Below are 16650 nucleotides of genomic sequence, written 5' to 3'. Positions count from 1 at the left end.
TATGTCTGTTCTTGTGCCAGTACCAGGCTGTTTTGAGGACAGTGGCTTTGTAATACAGCTTGAAATCTGGTATTGAGATCCCTCCTACTTTATTCTTCTTTCTCAGGATTGCTGTGGCTATTTGGGGTCTTTTTTTATTCCAGATGAATTTTTGGAGAGTTCTTTCTAGGTCTGTGAAATATGCCGCTGGTATTTTAATGGGGAGTGCATTGAATCTATAAATTGCTTTGGGTAGTATGGACATTTTAATGATGTTGATTCTACCAATCCATGAACATGGTATGTTCTTCCATCTGTTTACATCTTCCTATATCTCTTTTTTCAGTGTCCTGTAGTTTTCCGCGTATAGGTCTTTTACCTCCTTGGTTAGGTTTATTCCTAAGTATCTTAATTTTTTTGGTGCGATGGAAAATGGGATTGCTTTTTTTAGTCTCTCTTTCTGTAAGTTCACTGTTGGTGTATACAAATGCCATAGATTTCTTGGCGTTAATTTTGTATCCTGCTACATTGCCGAATTCATTTATTAAGTCTGTTAGTTTTTTGATGGAGTCTTTCGGGTTTTTTATGTACAATATCATGTCATCTGCAAATAAGGACAGCTTTACTTCTTCTTTTCCAATTTGGATGCCTTTTATTTCTTCTTCTTGTCTAATTGCAATGGCTAATACTTCCAGTACTATGTCAAACAGGAGTGGTGAGCATGGGCATCCCTGTCTTGTTCCTGTTCTTAGGGGAAATGGTTTTAGTTTTTGCCCATTGTGTATGATGTTAGCTGTGGGTTTATCATATATAGCTTTTATTATGTTGAGGTATGATCCTTCTATTCCACCTTGTTGAGAGTTTTTATCAAGAAAGGGTGTTGGATTTTGTCAAATGCTTTTTCTGCATCAATTGATATGACTATGTGTTTTTTATCTCTCAATTTGTTTATGTGATGTATCACATTTATTGATTTGCAGATATTGTACTATCCTTGCATTCCTGGGATAAATCCTACTTGGTCATGGTGTATGATCTTTCTGATGTACTGCTGGATCCAATTTGCTAGAATTTTGTTGAGGATTTTGGCATCTACGTTCATGAGGGATATTGGCCTGTAATTCTCCTTCATTGTGTTGTCTTTATCTGGTTTTGGAATTAAGATGATGCTGGCTTCATAGAAGGAGCTTGGAATTGTTCCTTCCTCTTGAATTTTTTGGAATAGTCTGAGGAGGATAGGTTTTAGTTCTTCCTTGAATGTTTGGTAAAACTCTCCTCTGAAGCCGTCTGGCCCCGGGCTTTTGTTTGCCGGAAGCTCTTTGATGACTGCTTTAATTTCTTCCATAGTTACTGGCATATTGAGCTGTTTAGATTCTTCCTGATTGAGTTTTGGAAGGTTATATTTTTCTAGGAATATGTCCATTTCCTCCAGGTTGTCTAGTTTGTTGGAATAGAGTTGTTCGTAGTATTATTTAACAATTATTTGTATTTCGGCGGGATCTGTTGTTATTTCACCTCTTTCATTTCTGATTTTGTTTATTTGGTTCTTCTTTCAAAGAGACTATTTTTAAACTGATCAATGGTGTAATTAAAATTTTGTGTCTCAAAAAAAAAAACCAAAAACACACAAAAGAAAACAACCACTCTACTTCTAGAAATATACTTTAATAGTGTACAAAAAAAAAAAAAAAAAGAAGGCTCTAACACTTTGGCCCGCAACAGTTATGGTATGGGCTTCAGTTGACCTTTCTGAGTTATCTCTGTTTGCACCTGACTGTCCACTTCTGCTACTAGTGCTCACACATCTGTGTCACAAATTAATTTAGTCAGTGCTTTTCTCCAGTGTTCAGCACAGGAAACAAATGACAAAATGCAAAGAAGAAAACCATCATCATTGAGCTGTGTGTTCAACTGCCTTGGGAATGGCTTTCTGGGGAAAATCCAGCCCCTCTATAATGACATTGATGACTTGGATCTTTGCAGAAATTGAAGAGAATCCTGATCACTAGTGTGTTGGGAGAGGACTGAAGGAAGCCAGGCTAGTCCCTGAACTCTCAGATCTTCTCGGGTGCCCTCTGGCTTCCAGGTGACCTGCAGCAGGACCTCTGGTATGTAAATGGGCCTCTTTCCTGCCTTAAGATTTTATCTCAAATCTTAAGGAGTGGCTGGGAGGTTTTTTTAAAATTTATTTAATATTTTTATTGATTTCAGAGGGGGAAGGGAGAGAGAGATAGAAACATTAATGATGAGAGATAATCATTGATCAGCTGCCCCCTCCTGGTCATCTAGCCCAAAACCTGCAATGTGCCCTGGCCTGGGAATCAAACCTCGACCTCCCAGTTCATATGTCGATGCTCAACCACTGAGCCACACCAGCCAGGGTGGGGAGGTTTTTAATGGGTTGGAATTTATCTTTTGTATCTGCAACTTGAAATATCCTGTTCCCTTGAATTCGTGCTTGGGAGCTCCCTCAGTGTTCTCTGGTCAGTAGCTCCTTACAGCATGCTTATTTCCCCACGGGCGTATTGCAGAGAGACTGGAGCCCTTGTTTCTAACAACTTCTCCAAGGAAAACACTGCAGGTCACGTTTCCGGAACTGAGATTCTCAGGGGTCTCCCAAATGTCCATCTCTATTACTTCCTTTGGGCCTGGCACTTTTTTGCTTGTAGCTAAAAAGGGAGCGTTTGTCTTAAGCATTCCTGTAGTTTTGTATAACTTGGCAGTTGGAAACTTGACAGTTACTGCTGACCTTCAACTGCAAGAGGGAGTAGTATATAGACATAACCTGCAGAACATCAGATTATTGCCTTGTAATTCCTGAGCCTTAATGTTTCTTTGTCTTGAGAATGACCTCACTGCTTTTTGAATTTGTAATGGAATGCACAGTCGTTTACAAGTAATCACACAATGATCCCTTATACTTTGTACCGCCTTCCCACTCTCCAGAGGGCTTTCACTCACATTATCTCATTTGATCCTCATAACTGCCCTGAGAGGTAGACAGAGGGTCTGTGTTAATCTCCAATTTTCAGGCGTACAAACCAAGGTTTGCGAAAGTTAAACTGTTGTTTATAGAGATCGTACAGCTACCAGAAGTGCACCTGGAATCTTGAACAGTCTAACTCCTAAATCAGTGTTCTTTTTGGTACTTACTCTTGCTGTGACCTTGGGAATATACTTAACACCTCTGTGTGATAGTTTCCCTATAACTAAATTAGGTAGAAGACTCCCTCCAGGGGTAACTGCTAGAGGGATTAAATGAGACTATCTGGGAAAGCAGTTATTAACCCATAAAGCGTGCTTCTAATGTGAGGCATTGTTGCTACTTGTACCTTAAATCTGCCATGAACTGTGACAGAAAAGAAATCTACCCCCTTTTTGTGAAGACAACATGGTCTAGAATGATGCTGGGGTTGTCAGGGGTCACGAGCAAACTCCCAGCTCCAAGATGGGCAGATTGGTCTACTGTCTGGCCTGCAGGCCACTGAGAGCACTTGAGTTGGGAAGACCCTCTTTTTTCTACAGAGCTCTCTCTCTTCATGTTCCATGGAACAGTCTTGCATCTTGGAGACAGTTTTAGATCTGGCAGGACTGGAAAGCAGGAGTGGGGAGCTTTGTCCATGGAGGACAGGAATGTGGCATGGTGATAAGGTAGAGGTAGTGAGGAACTGGCCTGGAAGATCTAACTTCTCCCATTTTTCAATGACTGGGATTTAGCAGGGTACATCTTGTGAATCCATAAGGCCAGCAGTATATATGTAGAACAGTAACACTTACTGGAAAACCCAAAAGGATGGATTTCAAGTTGGCAACAGATGCGTTAGGAACTAGCAGTGTGATATGGTCAGGAAACAGCCAGAGTAACTGAGGGATGAGGCCTTGGATAGCTTCATAGGGAGCCAGATTTTGTTTCTATATAAGGAAGAACTTTTTATTGGAAAGACAGAATTTGCAGCTGCAGGAGGTGTTGTATAGGAGATGTTCTGCACCTCACTAGAGACCACAGGGATTCATTAATGGGGGAGAGCGGCATCAGCTCAATGGCCTTTATGGTCTTCTCCTTGTGAGATCCAAGATCCACTGGTTGTCAGTGGTCAAGAGGAAGAGAGGCACACATGCATTAAGGAACGAAGGATCCCTTTGTGGATGTGGAAACTGATCTCTAAATGCTATTTGCAAAATGGATGGTAGAGACTCTATCATTCTGGTTTTCATATCTATCCCTGTAGCTCTCTCCTTGGTCCATGGTTTTTAGAATTCACGGGCCATCCATGGGCAGCTATTTTTCATGGAATATCTCTTTCATCTGTTAAAACATTCCTGTGACAATATTGGAGGGGACTTTGAGATCCTCACAGAATGACAATCTTTCTATAGAACCACTAGGTCTGATGGCTGGTCTAATCTTCTGAGTAACGAATTGAGGGCCACCTCTTTATCCTCTTCAGGCCTTCCTCTGGGACCTCCTGGGCGTATGGCAGTGGTGAGACTTCTGTGCTGATTTCTGGTTCTGGCATGTGGTGGAAGGTTCTCTGATCCTGTTTTCTTATCTCATTTAATAGTCACTTATATTTGTGTCCATTTATTCAACATGCAACAAATAAGAAGTGTCTACAATCTTTCAGGCGCTTGAGGCATGCTTGCAAAAACAAGTAATCAACATAAATGTGTCAAGACTATTTGTCTAGACCAAGTAGAAGCTGCTTTCAGAGCTCATAGTTGGACAATCTTGTGATAGCTACCCAGTTTGTAGGTGAGACCATATAAGCTACAAGAGGAGAACTGATTTGTCCCAGATTTTAAGGAGTGACTGATCTGGGTTTAGGGTTTGGGCCCCCTTGTTCCCTGACCAGTGCTGTTTATTGCTAGAAGATTCTCTTGGGATGAAAACAAGTAGCCTCATGGTGCAGGCCCAAAAGCTAGGAAGTGGGCAGTAATTTTGAAAAAATGGCTCATCTGACCTACAAAAGCTTTTACAGCCAATAGCAGAACAAAATCATGCTAAGAAATAGAATCACTAGGAAGCCAAGATATGGATTCCTTTCGCTGAGCAGACCCCTCTTTACCCATTCCGCTGTTTTCCCCAGCATCTCTTTTCTCTCTCCTTTCTCCTCCTCTAAATTAGTCTGGAGTTATTTTAGATCACATTCATTCCTGACTGACTTCACTGGTCCAATTTAGTCATTGAACATTACTCAGGAACATCAGATTGCAATTAACCTTACAAGTTAAATGGGGCATTCCACACTCCTATTCCGGACCCCCACCCCCACAACCCTGAAAGTCTGGTTTTGTTCTGGGTCTTCCCACCTGGTATCCATCCTATGAAGAACTTATGCAAAACTAATTTCCCAGGAGGATTCTCTGCCCAAGAGAGTCAGGGATTGGGCTCCAAGAGTGAGGATTGTTTCAGAATCACTTGTCATTGAAATAACTGCAGATGGATTCTTGGTGACCTCTTCAGGCAAATCCCTCCAGATACCTCCCCTTACAATGAATTAATAGAGTGACTTCATAAATGTAGTTGTATTCTCCCATGACCCCATTCCTAAAGTGAGCTTACAGACTTTCAAACTAGTCCCTCCCTTGTTTGGGTGGGGGAGCATGCAGAACAGTTTAGACTCCACTTCTTTTGGGGTTAATCATTTACTCCGAGTAAGGAATTCTGTCTTAAGTGAGGTATGTTCTTCAAGTGCCAGAGGACAGAAGGGTGATTTTTCTGACATCCTCCAGCCTGCTTCTCCATATATGGAAATGTTTACCCACCACACTGATCTATTGGAAGAGAAGGAGGTGACTCAGGGTTTAGAAGAAGCAGGATTTGAATTCTTGTTTCCAGAAACCAAGTCTCTCCCCTCCCCCACTCCTCCTCCATCCCTCCCTTCCATTCTTTTGCCCCTTGTTCTGGAAGCTGAGAAGAGAATGTCTCAGTGCTGTTCCCCTCTGGCCTTGGGATCACCTCCTTGCAATAGGACTCCGGGTGTGTGAGAGGGAGTGAGAGCCAGCGGAGGGCCAGCTGCCTGTGGGGCCTGATGTCGCGTGAGTACATCATTATTGCCAGAGCGAATGGCATTTCTGCTCCCAGACCCTGGGTTTATAGCCCTGACAGCTGGCTCACTCGCCCGGCGATGGTAATTGTTACTGGGAGCACTGTTGCTTTAATTTGGGGTGTGGACAGCTGCTTTCCCAGGGGAGTACTCCTCACAGTGGGATTAGAACAAGGCTCTGCTTGAGAAAAAATTCTATTTGTGTATAGAAAATTTAGAGATATTTTTTCCCACCTGAGGCCTAGCTTGAATTGGGTAGAAAGGTAATTTGGGAGTGATGTCTGTCTGATTGCTAGGGCTAAAGCAACAAGCCAGAAGGGATGTTTGGGGATACTTGGGCAGGGATAGGTTTAGCTTGAAAAGCAGGGCTATGGTTGGACTTACATAGCATGTGCACAGCATGTACAGTCTGGAAAAATATCTGTTTTGCAGGACATTTGTGTGTTTTTGATGGACTGTCAGAGATGGAAGGACACTTAGAGATTATTTAGTTTATCTGTCTCATTTTACAGCATGATAGTGGGCATGGAGGCCCAAAGTGCGCAGCTCTTTTGCCTTACAGGTACATGGCTAATTAGGTAGGATTAGAACACAGATCTTCTCACTCTGTTCATTTTTCCTCACACTGCACTTAAGCTGTTCCTCCTTGCAAAGGCCAAGAACATGCCCATTTTGCAGATGAGGATATTGGGATGCAGAGATGCCAGAATTGTCCATGTTTACTGATCTAATTGGTGAGAAATAGACCATATTCTCCAAGTTCAGATATCTTTCAATCACGTTACATGGGCTTAGATACCAGAATTTGTTTTTTTGTTTTTTAATTTTACTCCCCTCCCCGACCTCTTGGGTTTCTACTTATCTTTCCTTGCTTTTGATCATGTGAATGCTGTTTGAATGTGAGCTGCTACCTTCTGATCTGCTTTGCTGCCTATATCTTTTTATTTTCTGAAAGAGAATGATAACTTGTCCAAAAGGCAGAACTAAATAGTGGAGCCCTTTATTTCAGTTTTATCTGTGGCAGTGGAAATTGTGAACCGACCTTGAAAGAAGTCGAGCAGGGCTTTCCATCTAAGCCTCTACCGCTATTCTTGAAGCTGCAAGAATTCTGGAGTGTTATTCCCTCACATTCAAAAGTGAACTCTGATTCTGAATAGATTTTAGACACACACACACACACACACTTACTTTTAGCCTTCTTTGGTGCAGTGGCAGCATTCAACAGAGACCAAGAGGGCATCGCCCCAATACAGTGCACCAGATGCCATAATGAATAACTCTTTGTGGTCAGTTCAGTTTCCGATCAACTTAGGGTGGGGGTGAGGGCTTGCTCCCATGCAGGGAAGATGATGGAGATGTGTTTTGGGGAAGCACTTTGATGCTAGTGGCATTGTGTGGCAGATTTTAATAGAGCAAGGAAAGTGCTGTGAGACCTATGTTTGTTCTGGTCAGCATTGAAAACAGGGAAAGCAGTTTTCTAAGTTGCTCTGAAGCCCTGGGGAAGCAGGACTTGAGCAGATCCCTTAGGTACCTATATGCAACCTGTCGTCTCCTCCATAGCCTATGGCTGGGTGGGGATTGGTGGCCTTGCTCACACGTGGAAGGAGGCTGCCTTAAAGCATGAAGGCTTGGGATGTTTTCCTGCTGTGGTGCTGATGGACAGGGGTACTACAAGGTTAGAGTTGGTAGTACCAATGTGAATGCTACTCCTATTAATAAGAACTGATATAAATTGCTTGCTTCCTGGTGCCAAGCTTGGTGCTAAGCACTTGACCTAAATCATATAGGTAGTCAATACTATAACTACCTATGACTATATGCTTTAATTTTTTTTATTTTTAATTTTGGTAAAATACACATAATATAACATTTACATCTTTTTTTTTTAAATAAATCTTTATTCAGATTATTACAATTATTTCTCCTTTTTCCCCCCATAGCTCCCCTCCACCCATTTCCCACCCCACCTTCTGCCCTTACCTCCCCCCCACAGTCCTCATCCATAGGTGTATGATTTTTGTCCATTCTCTTCATGAACCCCCCATACCCCTTTCCCCCTGAGAATTATCAGTCCACTCCCTTTCTATGCCCCTGATTCTATTATATTCACCAGATTATTCTGTTCCTCAGGTTTTTAATTCACTTGATTTTTAGGTTTGCTTGTTGATAGATATGTATTTGTTGTTCATAATTTTTCTCTTTACTTTTTTCTTCTTCCTCTTCTTTAAGAATACCTTTCAGCATTTCATATAATACTGGTTTGGTGGTGATGAACTCCTTCAGCTTTTTCTTATCTGTGAAGCTCTTTATCTGCCCTTCAATTCTGAATGATAGCTTTGCTGGGTAGAGTAATCTTGGTTGTAGGTTCTTGCTATTCATCACATTGAAAATTTCTTGCCACTCCCGTCTGGCCTGCATAGTTTCTGTTGAGAAGTCAGCTGACAGTCGTATGGGCGCTCCCTTGTAGGTAATTAACTGTTTTTCTCTTGCTGCTTTTAATATTCTCTCTTTGTCTTTTGCTCTTGGCATTTTAATTATGATGTGTCTTGGTGTGGTCCTCTTTGGATTCCTTTTGTTTGGGGTTCTGTGGGCTTCCTGGACTTGTAAGTCTATTTCTTTCACCAGGTGGGGGAAGTTTTCGGTCATTATTTCTTCAAATAGGTTTTCAGTATCTTGCTCTCTCTCTTCTTCTGGCACCCCCATAATTCTGATGTTGGTACGCTTGAAGTTGTCCCAGAGTCTTCTCACATTATCTTCAACTTTTTGGATTTTTTTTTTTTTTGCTTTTTGCTTTTTCGGTTGAGTGTTTTTTGCTTCTTTGTATTTCAATTCTTTGACTTGATTCTTGTGTTCCTCTATTCTGTTTCTGGGTCTCTGTATAATATTTTTTATTTCAGTCAGTGTATGTTTAATTTCTAGTTGGTCCTTTTTCATATCTTCGAGGGTCTCGTTATATTTATCAGCCTTTTCTAGGATATTCTTAAAAAGTCTTATAACGGTGGTTTTGAATTCTATATCCAGTCGTTTGTTTTCCTCCATTTCTTTCGTTTGTGATCTGATTCTTTGACCCCGCATTTTCATTGATTCCCTGAGTTGGTAAGGTAGATATTTGTGCTAGGTTTCCAATATGGCCCAGTGGGTCTGCTTCCCCAGTTAACCTGAGGTGGACACTCTTGGTGCACCCCTTTGTGGACTGTGTGTACAGCCTTGTTGTAATTAAGTCTTGATTGTTGTTGGTATCACTGGGAAGAATTGACCTCCGGGCCAGTTGGCTGTAAGGATCAGCTGTGTCTATGCTGGGAGAAGTTCGGTGCTGGAGACAGCCTTATAGGATTAGACTTGCCAAATTGCAATAGCCTCTGTGCTCAGCTTGGATGGGGTGGAGTCTCAGTCTTGGCTTCCTGTCAGCCTTGCCCTTGCGCGCATGTGCGCTTTCAGTCCTCCGCCTTCCCCAGCTCGAGTCTCCGCCTGAGAGTCCAGACTCCCCCCACAAGAGCGTGGGTCCTCAGGGGCTCGCCTGGAACTGGGGTTCACTGCAGTCAGAACTGGGGCTCTGCAGTCAGAATCCTCTGACTCCCTTCCACTAGGGAAAGCCTGTGGCAACTTCCGCAGCCTTTGTGCGCACTGGCACGCGCACGCGCACTTTCAGTCCTTTGCCTTCCCCGGCTCCCGAGTCTCCGCCCGAGAGTCCAGACTCCCCCCACAAGAGCGTGGGTCCCCAGGGGCTCACCTGGAACTGGGGTTCACTGCAGTCAGAACTGGGGCTCTGCAGTCAGAATCCTCTGACTCCCTTCCACTAGGGAAAGCCTGTGGCAACTTCCGCAGCCTTTGTGCGCACTGGCCCGCGCGCGCCTTCAGACCTAACTGGGATTCAGTGCGGTCGGAGGCTTCCTTCCCCCTTCTGCCAGAGAAAGTCAGCCAGGCTCTCAGCCGCCCTTCCTCTCTGCGCGCACAAAGCCCCTTTGCCGTACCTCCAATTCTCTGTGAGCTTTTCTCTTTGCTTCTAGTTGTAGAATTTTCACTCAGCCAGCTTTCCTGTGGTTCTGGATGGTGTCCGTTCTGTCTTTTAGTTGTAGTTTTGAAATTGTTGTGCGAGGCAGCAGTTTAGGTGTTTACCTATGCCGCCATCTTGGTTTCTCTCCAACATTTACATCTTAACCATTTAAGTGTACAGCTCTGTAGTGTTAAGTACTGTCACATGTTATGCAACCAATATCTCCAGAGCACTTTTCATCTTGAAAAACTGAGACTCTGTACCTATTGAAACATTAACTACTCATTCTTTCCTCCTGCCACCCCCTGACAACCACTCTTCTACCTTCTTTTTCTCTGAGTTTGACTATGCTAGGTATCTCATATAAGTGGAATTATTAAGTGCTGATCCTTTAGTGAACTGGCTTATTTCACTCAGAATAATTTACTCAAGGTTCATATTGTAGCATGTGTCAGAATTTCCTTCTTTTTAAAGGATAGGTAATATTCCCTTGTATGTAAATGCCTCATTTCTTATACACTTACGTAGGTACTGTATTTTTTTTAACCTCCATTTATAAAGGAAGAACCTGAGGCTTTGAGGAGTTAAGTAGATTGCCCAAGGTAATGCCTTCAGTAGTGGAACTGGGATTTGAACCCAGAAGTGTGACTTCAGAGTGCTTATGGTCAGGAGGAAGCAGATAATGGGTTCTCAACTGGAGAGTGGCACCTTTTCACACATTGCTGTGACATTTTAATAGCCAGGTGTTCTAAAGGAATCTCCCCAGGTATTTTCTGGTTTTGTATTGGCTTCTGGGAATCTGAGGACCAAATCTGAAACCTTCTTGTAACAAATAGTATGAGACTTATGGCTCCTATTTTTTGTCCCCTTTTTTCATCTTATTTTTCCATTCCCTAGTTTTTTCACTTAAAAAAAAAAAAGATATGAACTATGTGTATCTTTTGTCAGGTATTTTAGATTCTTTCTGAAACAAGGTAAAATTATGTAAACCAGTGACATGATATCAAGTTTTGTAATTATGTCAGAGGAACAGCTGATCTGTGGACAGAGACTGAAGATGTGAGTTTCTGACCTGGATCTGCTGCTCACTCATTGTCTAACTCCGGCGGTGATGCTTGCTCCTTCCTTTCTGAATCTCAGTTTCCTTACCTGGAAAGTGGGATTGTTGGTGATGACAGTGAACATTTCTTCTGTGCTGAGCTCTATGCTGGACACTCTAAATGATTTATCTCTTTCAATTCTTCCAGCACTCCCACAAGGCAGGTGATGTCATCCCTATTTTGCTTGAGAAATGTAAGGTCTAGAGAAGTGGTAAAACTTGCCCACATGCCTACAGCTACAGAGTGTAAGCATTCATGATCCATACCTTTCTCCTAGCCCAGGGTGTTAGCCACAGGCCTGGGCTACTTGCCCTTCAGCAGTCTGTAAGATTTCTTTCATCCATGGCATGCATTTGTCTAGTTTTATTAAATCTCTATTGGATCCCACTTGTGTGCCTTGTACTGTTCTGGGCGCTGATCCAGCACTGAGTTTAGAGTGAAGAAAAAGACACTAGAAACACTAATCCTGTGCGCTTGCATTCTAGTAGGGGTATGTGGAGGAGGCAGATAATAAATGAACACATAAATAGGAGAGAATGATAAGGAACACTTAGGAAGATTCACCCTGGGTGCTTTGACTGAGGGAGTGCAGGAAGGGCTCTGGGAGGTGATTGTTTAAGCTGAGATCTGAGTGACAAGGAGCCAGTCCAGTAAAAGTCAGGGGAACAGCATTGAAGGCAAAGGGCACGGTCAAGGAAAAGATCATGGAGTGAGAATGGGTTTGTATTTGAGGAACCAAGGAGCCCAGTGAGCTAGGAGATAGTGGGCTGTAGGAGAAAAAGGTTGAGATAAGAGCGGAAAGGGGCTGGTAGGTGTTAGTAAGCCAGAACGGAGGTTGGGACCTGTGTCTAAGTGTGATGGAAGCATCTAATTATGTTTTACCAGCACCGTTCTGGCTGCTGTAGGGGGAAATGGATTTCAAGGTGGGGGCAAAAGTTTAAGTAGGAGACTCTTGCAATCATTCAGTTATTTTTATTAGGGTGGTAGAAGTGGGACCAGAGAGAAGGGGATGGGTTCATGTCATGTTTTGAATGGATTGTCTTCAAGATGTCAAGTGCAGTATCCTTCTGAGAAGTGTCAAGCTCAATGGGCAGGATTCTGGGAGACCCTGATGGAGGGGAAAACATGTGTAGTGGAGGGCTGCACAGACTTGAAGCTGATCCAGACTAAGGAGTCTGTGCTCCCTGCTTTGGTTTCTAACCTTGAGCGTCTGGCCAATGAATGGAGGGTAGTGGCTTCCTGCCTCTGACTTCCTGGCTGAGAGCTGCTGGAATGCCCCAGAATAAGCCCTGTAGAGCAGGCCGCTTCCTTTGCTCTCCCTGGGTATTTGTACAAAGCATTCTTTCCCACCAAGAATACGGGACATTCAGAGTGATGTTGACTTTATGGGCCATATTTAACTTAGTATTTTTTTCCTCGATATGTCGTCTGTTCTTGTAGAGATTCCTACCTCTAATGAACTCCCTGGTGAGGAGCCTTGGACCAACCAACCTGTAAGATGGGCCTAGAAGGCTTAGTAAGAGCCCAGAAGAACTAGGGCTTCAAAGCCCCACTTTGGCTTGAGGACCCCCATCCAAGGGCACCATCCAGCCCTCCTCTTTCATTTACATGTGAATTTACACTTGCTGGCTAGCCCCTGCCTACTCCGTATTCCTGTGCTGGGCTTTCCAGTAAATGCTCTGCTTTTCGGTGGATAAACTGGTCTCAGAGAAGTTAGGCGATTCAGTCAATGTAAGGTAGTGAGAATCCAAGATAGAGCCCTGTGTTCTGGCCACCATGTAACCTCACGCCCCTGGGTGTCTCTTGTCAATCTTGTACTACACTCAGCCTAAACCTGGAGATGCTCAGAGATTATAAATTAAATAATCTGAAATTCACTCCTGAGGCTTCTTCATGCACTCCTCTTCAAATAGTTTGCCATCTATAGATACCAGTTTTTTAAAGATTCTTAATTTCATCTCTTAAAAACAGTGTTTTGTTTTTGCTCATTTGAATTTCTTTAAAAATTTTCTTTCATTCATTTAGTCAACAAACATTTATTGAGTTCTTCCTGTATGCCAGTCATTGTGCTAGGTGCCGGGGATTGATTCAAAGATAATTTGGAGGCATTTGGAAGGGGAGTGGATAATTACAGCACAGTGAGATAAGTGCTGTAATAGAGGGATATATAAAGAGCTAGAAATAGCACTATGAATAGCATCTACGAACAAATTGCCTTCTTTTTTCCTTTTGGATTATTCCCTGTTGCATATTGCCCAAAGTGGGATTACTGGGTCATTTAAAAGATGAAAACAATTTGGCACAAAAGATGTAATGACTTGCCTGGGGAATACAGCTCAATTTTCAACAGGGGGAAAAAATGCCGACAACTCCAGATTTAGATCTTCACCAGGAGGATGAGGCCAGTTTTCTCTTATCCCTATCAACACAGTGGCTTTCAGGGGTAGCACCTGTTCTTAACATGTTAGCCTGCATGTAGAAACACAAATTTTTATATTTGATCTCATGAGTAAGTTGTTAATCCTCACAAGAAACTAGCTATATAAGTTTGATCATTTCCATTTTACAAATGAGGAAACTGCCTTTATTAAAAGGACTTTCCTAGTTAATTTGTGGCGATTCCAAGAATCAAGTGCAGGTCTTTTGATTCTGCAACTCCCATCCTGTTCTCTATGCTCTGCTCACCAATGAGGGGTACTTAAGTTCCAGCCAGGGCATGGGATTCCTTTAGTGACTGTAGGGACTCTTCTCAAGAAGATCAGGATCTACAAAATAGGTACAGAAGTCCTAAGTCCCAAAGTCATTGCCAGGGAACAGTGTCCCTCTGTCCTTTGACCTGGAAGGATCTGAAGGCCTACTGTTCTTGATTTTGGCCCAGGTTTTGAAAAGTCACTGCATGGCCTTAGCACAGGAGCCCAGAATCCCAAGTAAAGCTGAAGCCACACCACAGTTCTGCTTTGAAACATTTATTATTTTCCCAATATATTTAGCTGTACATCTCTGACTCTATGTTTATTTTGTGATTTATAACATTTTCCTAGTATTTTTTGCATTAAATAGAAACTCCTGACCCTGGAACCCAGAGTCCATCATATCCAGATCATGAACTTCCTTGATGCTCTTGCTCACTCATCCCTAAGTCAGCCACATTCCCTGCTCTTCCTCACAATGCCCTGCATTTTCTCACCATCATGCTTTAGCACATGCTATTCCTTTAGCCAGAGAGGACCTCTCCTACGTAAACGATAGACTCCCAACTGCTCCTATAACTTCTGCACAGATCATACTTTCTGACTGAAGTAATGCCTGGTCATCTGCTCCTCACCGTCCATACTTCCCACCATCCACAATCCCCCACACTGAAAGCGATCTGTCGGTTCTCTCTTCTGCTAGCTCACTGCACAATGGGCTCTGAGGCAATAGAGAATCTCTATGTTGCTTATGAGCATAGGATCTGGATTCAAATTTTGGCTGTGATGCTTCCCAACTATGTGATCTATCAAGGTAGTTAACCTGATTGAGCCTAAGTTTGCTCATCTGTCAAATGGGTATAAATAATCACACCAAGTCATAGGATTGTGATGAGGATTGTATTGCTATCTGTGCTTCCTCTAAGGCACTTGCCATCTCCTACTCTGTTGATATTTTATCTCCTTCCAGACTAGGAGTTCCTGAAGGGCAGGAAGGGAATCACATCTTGCCTGTGTCTTTGACATATGGGATCTGTTACAAAAGTTCCTTTAAGGGAAGGGATTCCACACAACTTAACTGGTGACATGAGTGCATGCATTCCTAGTGAAAGGTTCCAGTCACACAGTGCCAGGCCTGGCTGGAAGCCTTGAGGTATGGAGCTTTGGACACACACAGTACTTGCTGGATAGGCCTCTGGTTCCTGCTACTTCAGTGACAGGAAAGAGGCTAGAGCCTGTGTTCAGCCTATTCTTCCCATTTGCCAAGTTGGGCAGTGCTGGCATTTCCCTAAGCTTCAAGGTAGGGTGGAAATCCTGCTTGGAACATGATACTTAGTTTCTTTCCTGGGTCTTCCATGGGTGAGACTTCTAGATGAGAGGAAAGGGTCCATGGAGTTGTGGGTTTGGGAAACTTGGGATAACTCTGAGAGCCACCTACTCTTCTGACTTCTCTGTGGGTGGGGCCTTTCAGAGGAAGCTCCTTTAAATACTCCCACCATTGCTATGCTTTAGCGCTGATCATGGAAAGGGGGTTCCATTCTTAAAAAGATAGTACTACCATTTAACTTTCTCTTGAGTAATTTCTTAAAATGCCATACCCATGAGTCTGAAGATCCAAGTATTTTAGTCTGGCACACAGGTCCTCCATGTTCTGCCCACAACATTCTTTTCCATCCTCGTGTCCCACTGCATCCCTCCACGTGTGCTGCCACTGGCCTCATCAGATAAGTCACTTTCCCCAAGCACTCCCTGAACTCATCCTCCTCAAGGCCTTAGCACATCGTGTTCCCTGAGCCTATTTCCTCCCCCTCATACGTGGAAATCCTCTTGGGTGTTCAGGCTCAGATTAGAAGTCATCTGCAGAGCTCTTCCAGACCCTCCAAACGACATTGCATGTACTTGTGCTTTGCACACTTTTCTTTCTGTTGTGTGTATTCAAGCAGGTCTCCAGTGAGGTTATGAACTCTTTGAGAGCTCAAGGCATGCCTAAGTGCCTACACCTGCTAGGTCCATGCACTGTGCCTTCCTAAGGACAAGAGGTGCTAGCAGATGTCTGTTTTGTGCACCTCTGAATGCGGGCCACATGACATCCTGTTAGCTAACACTTGCATCTGAGTGGTGTTCAGAAGCTCATACTATAGTTATTGGTGATTTGTTTGATTGTGAGCCCAGTTATTTGAATTATTTCTTTGAATTGGCTTGATATCAGCTCATTGGTAACCTTTCTCAGGCCTGTTTCCCATATACTAGACAGATGTCTGCTTAGAGCCAGGGCTCTGAACTTATTTCATTTAAGAACATAACAGGAAGGTAGAATTCAGGAGGGATCTATCTGCTTCTAATATTAACTTTTTTTTTTTTTTTTTTTTTTTTAGTTTGAAAGTTAAGCTTTTACTTTTTTATCCCAAAGCTCCTCCTCGAAATGTAAAAATAGCAGAAGAGTTTTTATTTTTTATTTTTTTAGGTATATTTTTTAGGTATATTTAGTAGAATAGCTGCACCTAGTAAGGTTGTAAGTGCAAAGTAATAAAATCTGTGTCATGGAGCTTTATTTAGAAGACCAGGGTTCAAGTCCTGGCTTTACCATTTCCTACCCTTCAAAGACGAGGGTTCAGGTCCTGGCTTTCATGTTTCCTAGTCCTGAAACCTTGCCTAATCTTCCTGATCTTAGTTTCCCCAATGGATAATTGGGAAATCTTTCTCATAAGGTTAGTGGACAGGTTACATGAAGTTCTGGACATTAATTTTTTTTCTACTGTACAGTTCATAAACTGGGTTTGAAGGCCATTTTTAAATAGTTCCCCAAAGTTTTCTTTTGAAGGAAAATGCTTGGATGTTTG

General features: G+C 42.8%; 1 protein-coding gene across 10 annotated transcripts in view; it reads left to right on the top strand.

Annotated features, from left to right (window-relative positions):
- LPP (LIM domain containing preferred translocation partner in lipoma) overlaps positions 1–16650 on the top strand; it is a 740460-nt gene that overhangs the window by 56642 nt on the left and 667168 nt on the right. For 5 of the 10 annotated variants that reach the window (XM_080655353.1, XM_080655356.1, XM_080655351.1 and 2 more), the window contains exon 2: positions 1963–2087. The exons of 4 other annotated variants lie outside the window; for them this stretch is intronic. The gene's annotated coding sequence lies outside the window, so the exon portion shown is untranslated. Of the gene's footprint in view, positions 1–1962; positions 2088–5786; positions 6019–16650 lie in introns of those variants that run through there. One more of the 10 variants, XM_080655354.1, reaches the window with a different exon arrangement.

This window comes from Plecotus auritus, assembly GCF_963455305.1.
Source record: "Plecotus auritus genome assembly, chromosome: 2".
In the NCBI taxonomy this organism is placed as follows: domain Eukaryota; kingdom Metazoa; phylum Chordata; class Mammalia; order Chiroptera; family Vespertilionidae; genus Plecotus; species Plecotus auritus.
This window is presented reverse-complemented; position numbering and strand designations above follow the sequence as displayed.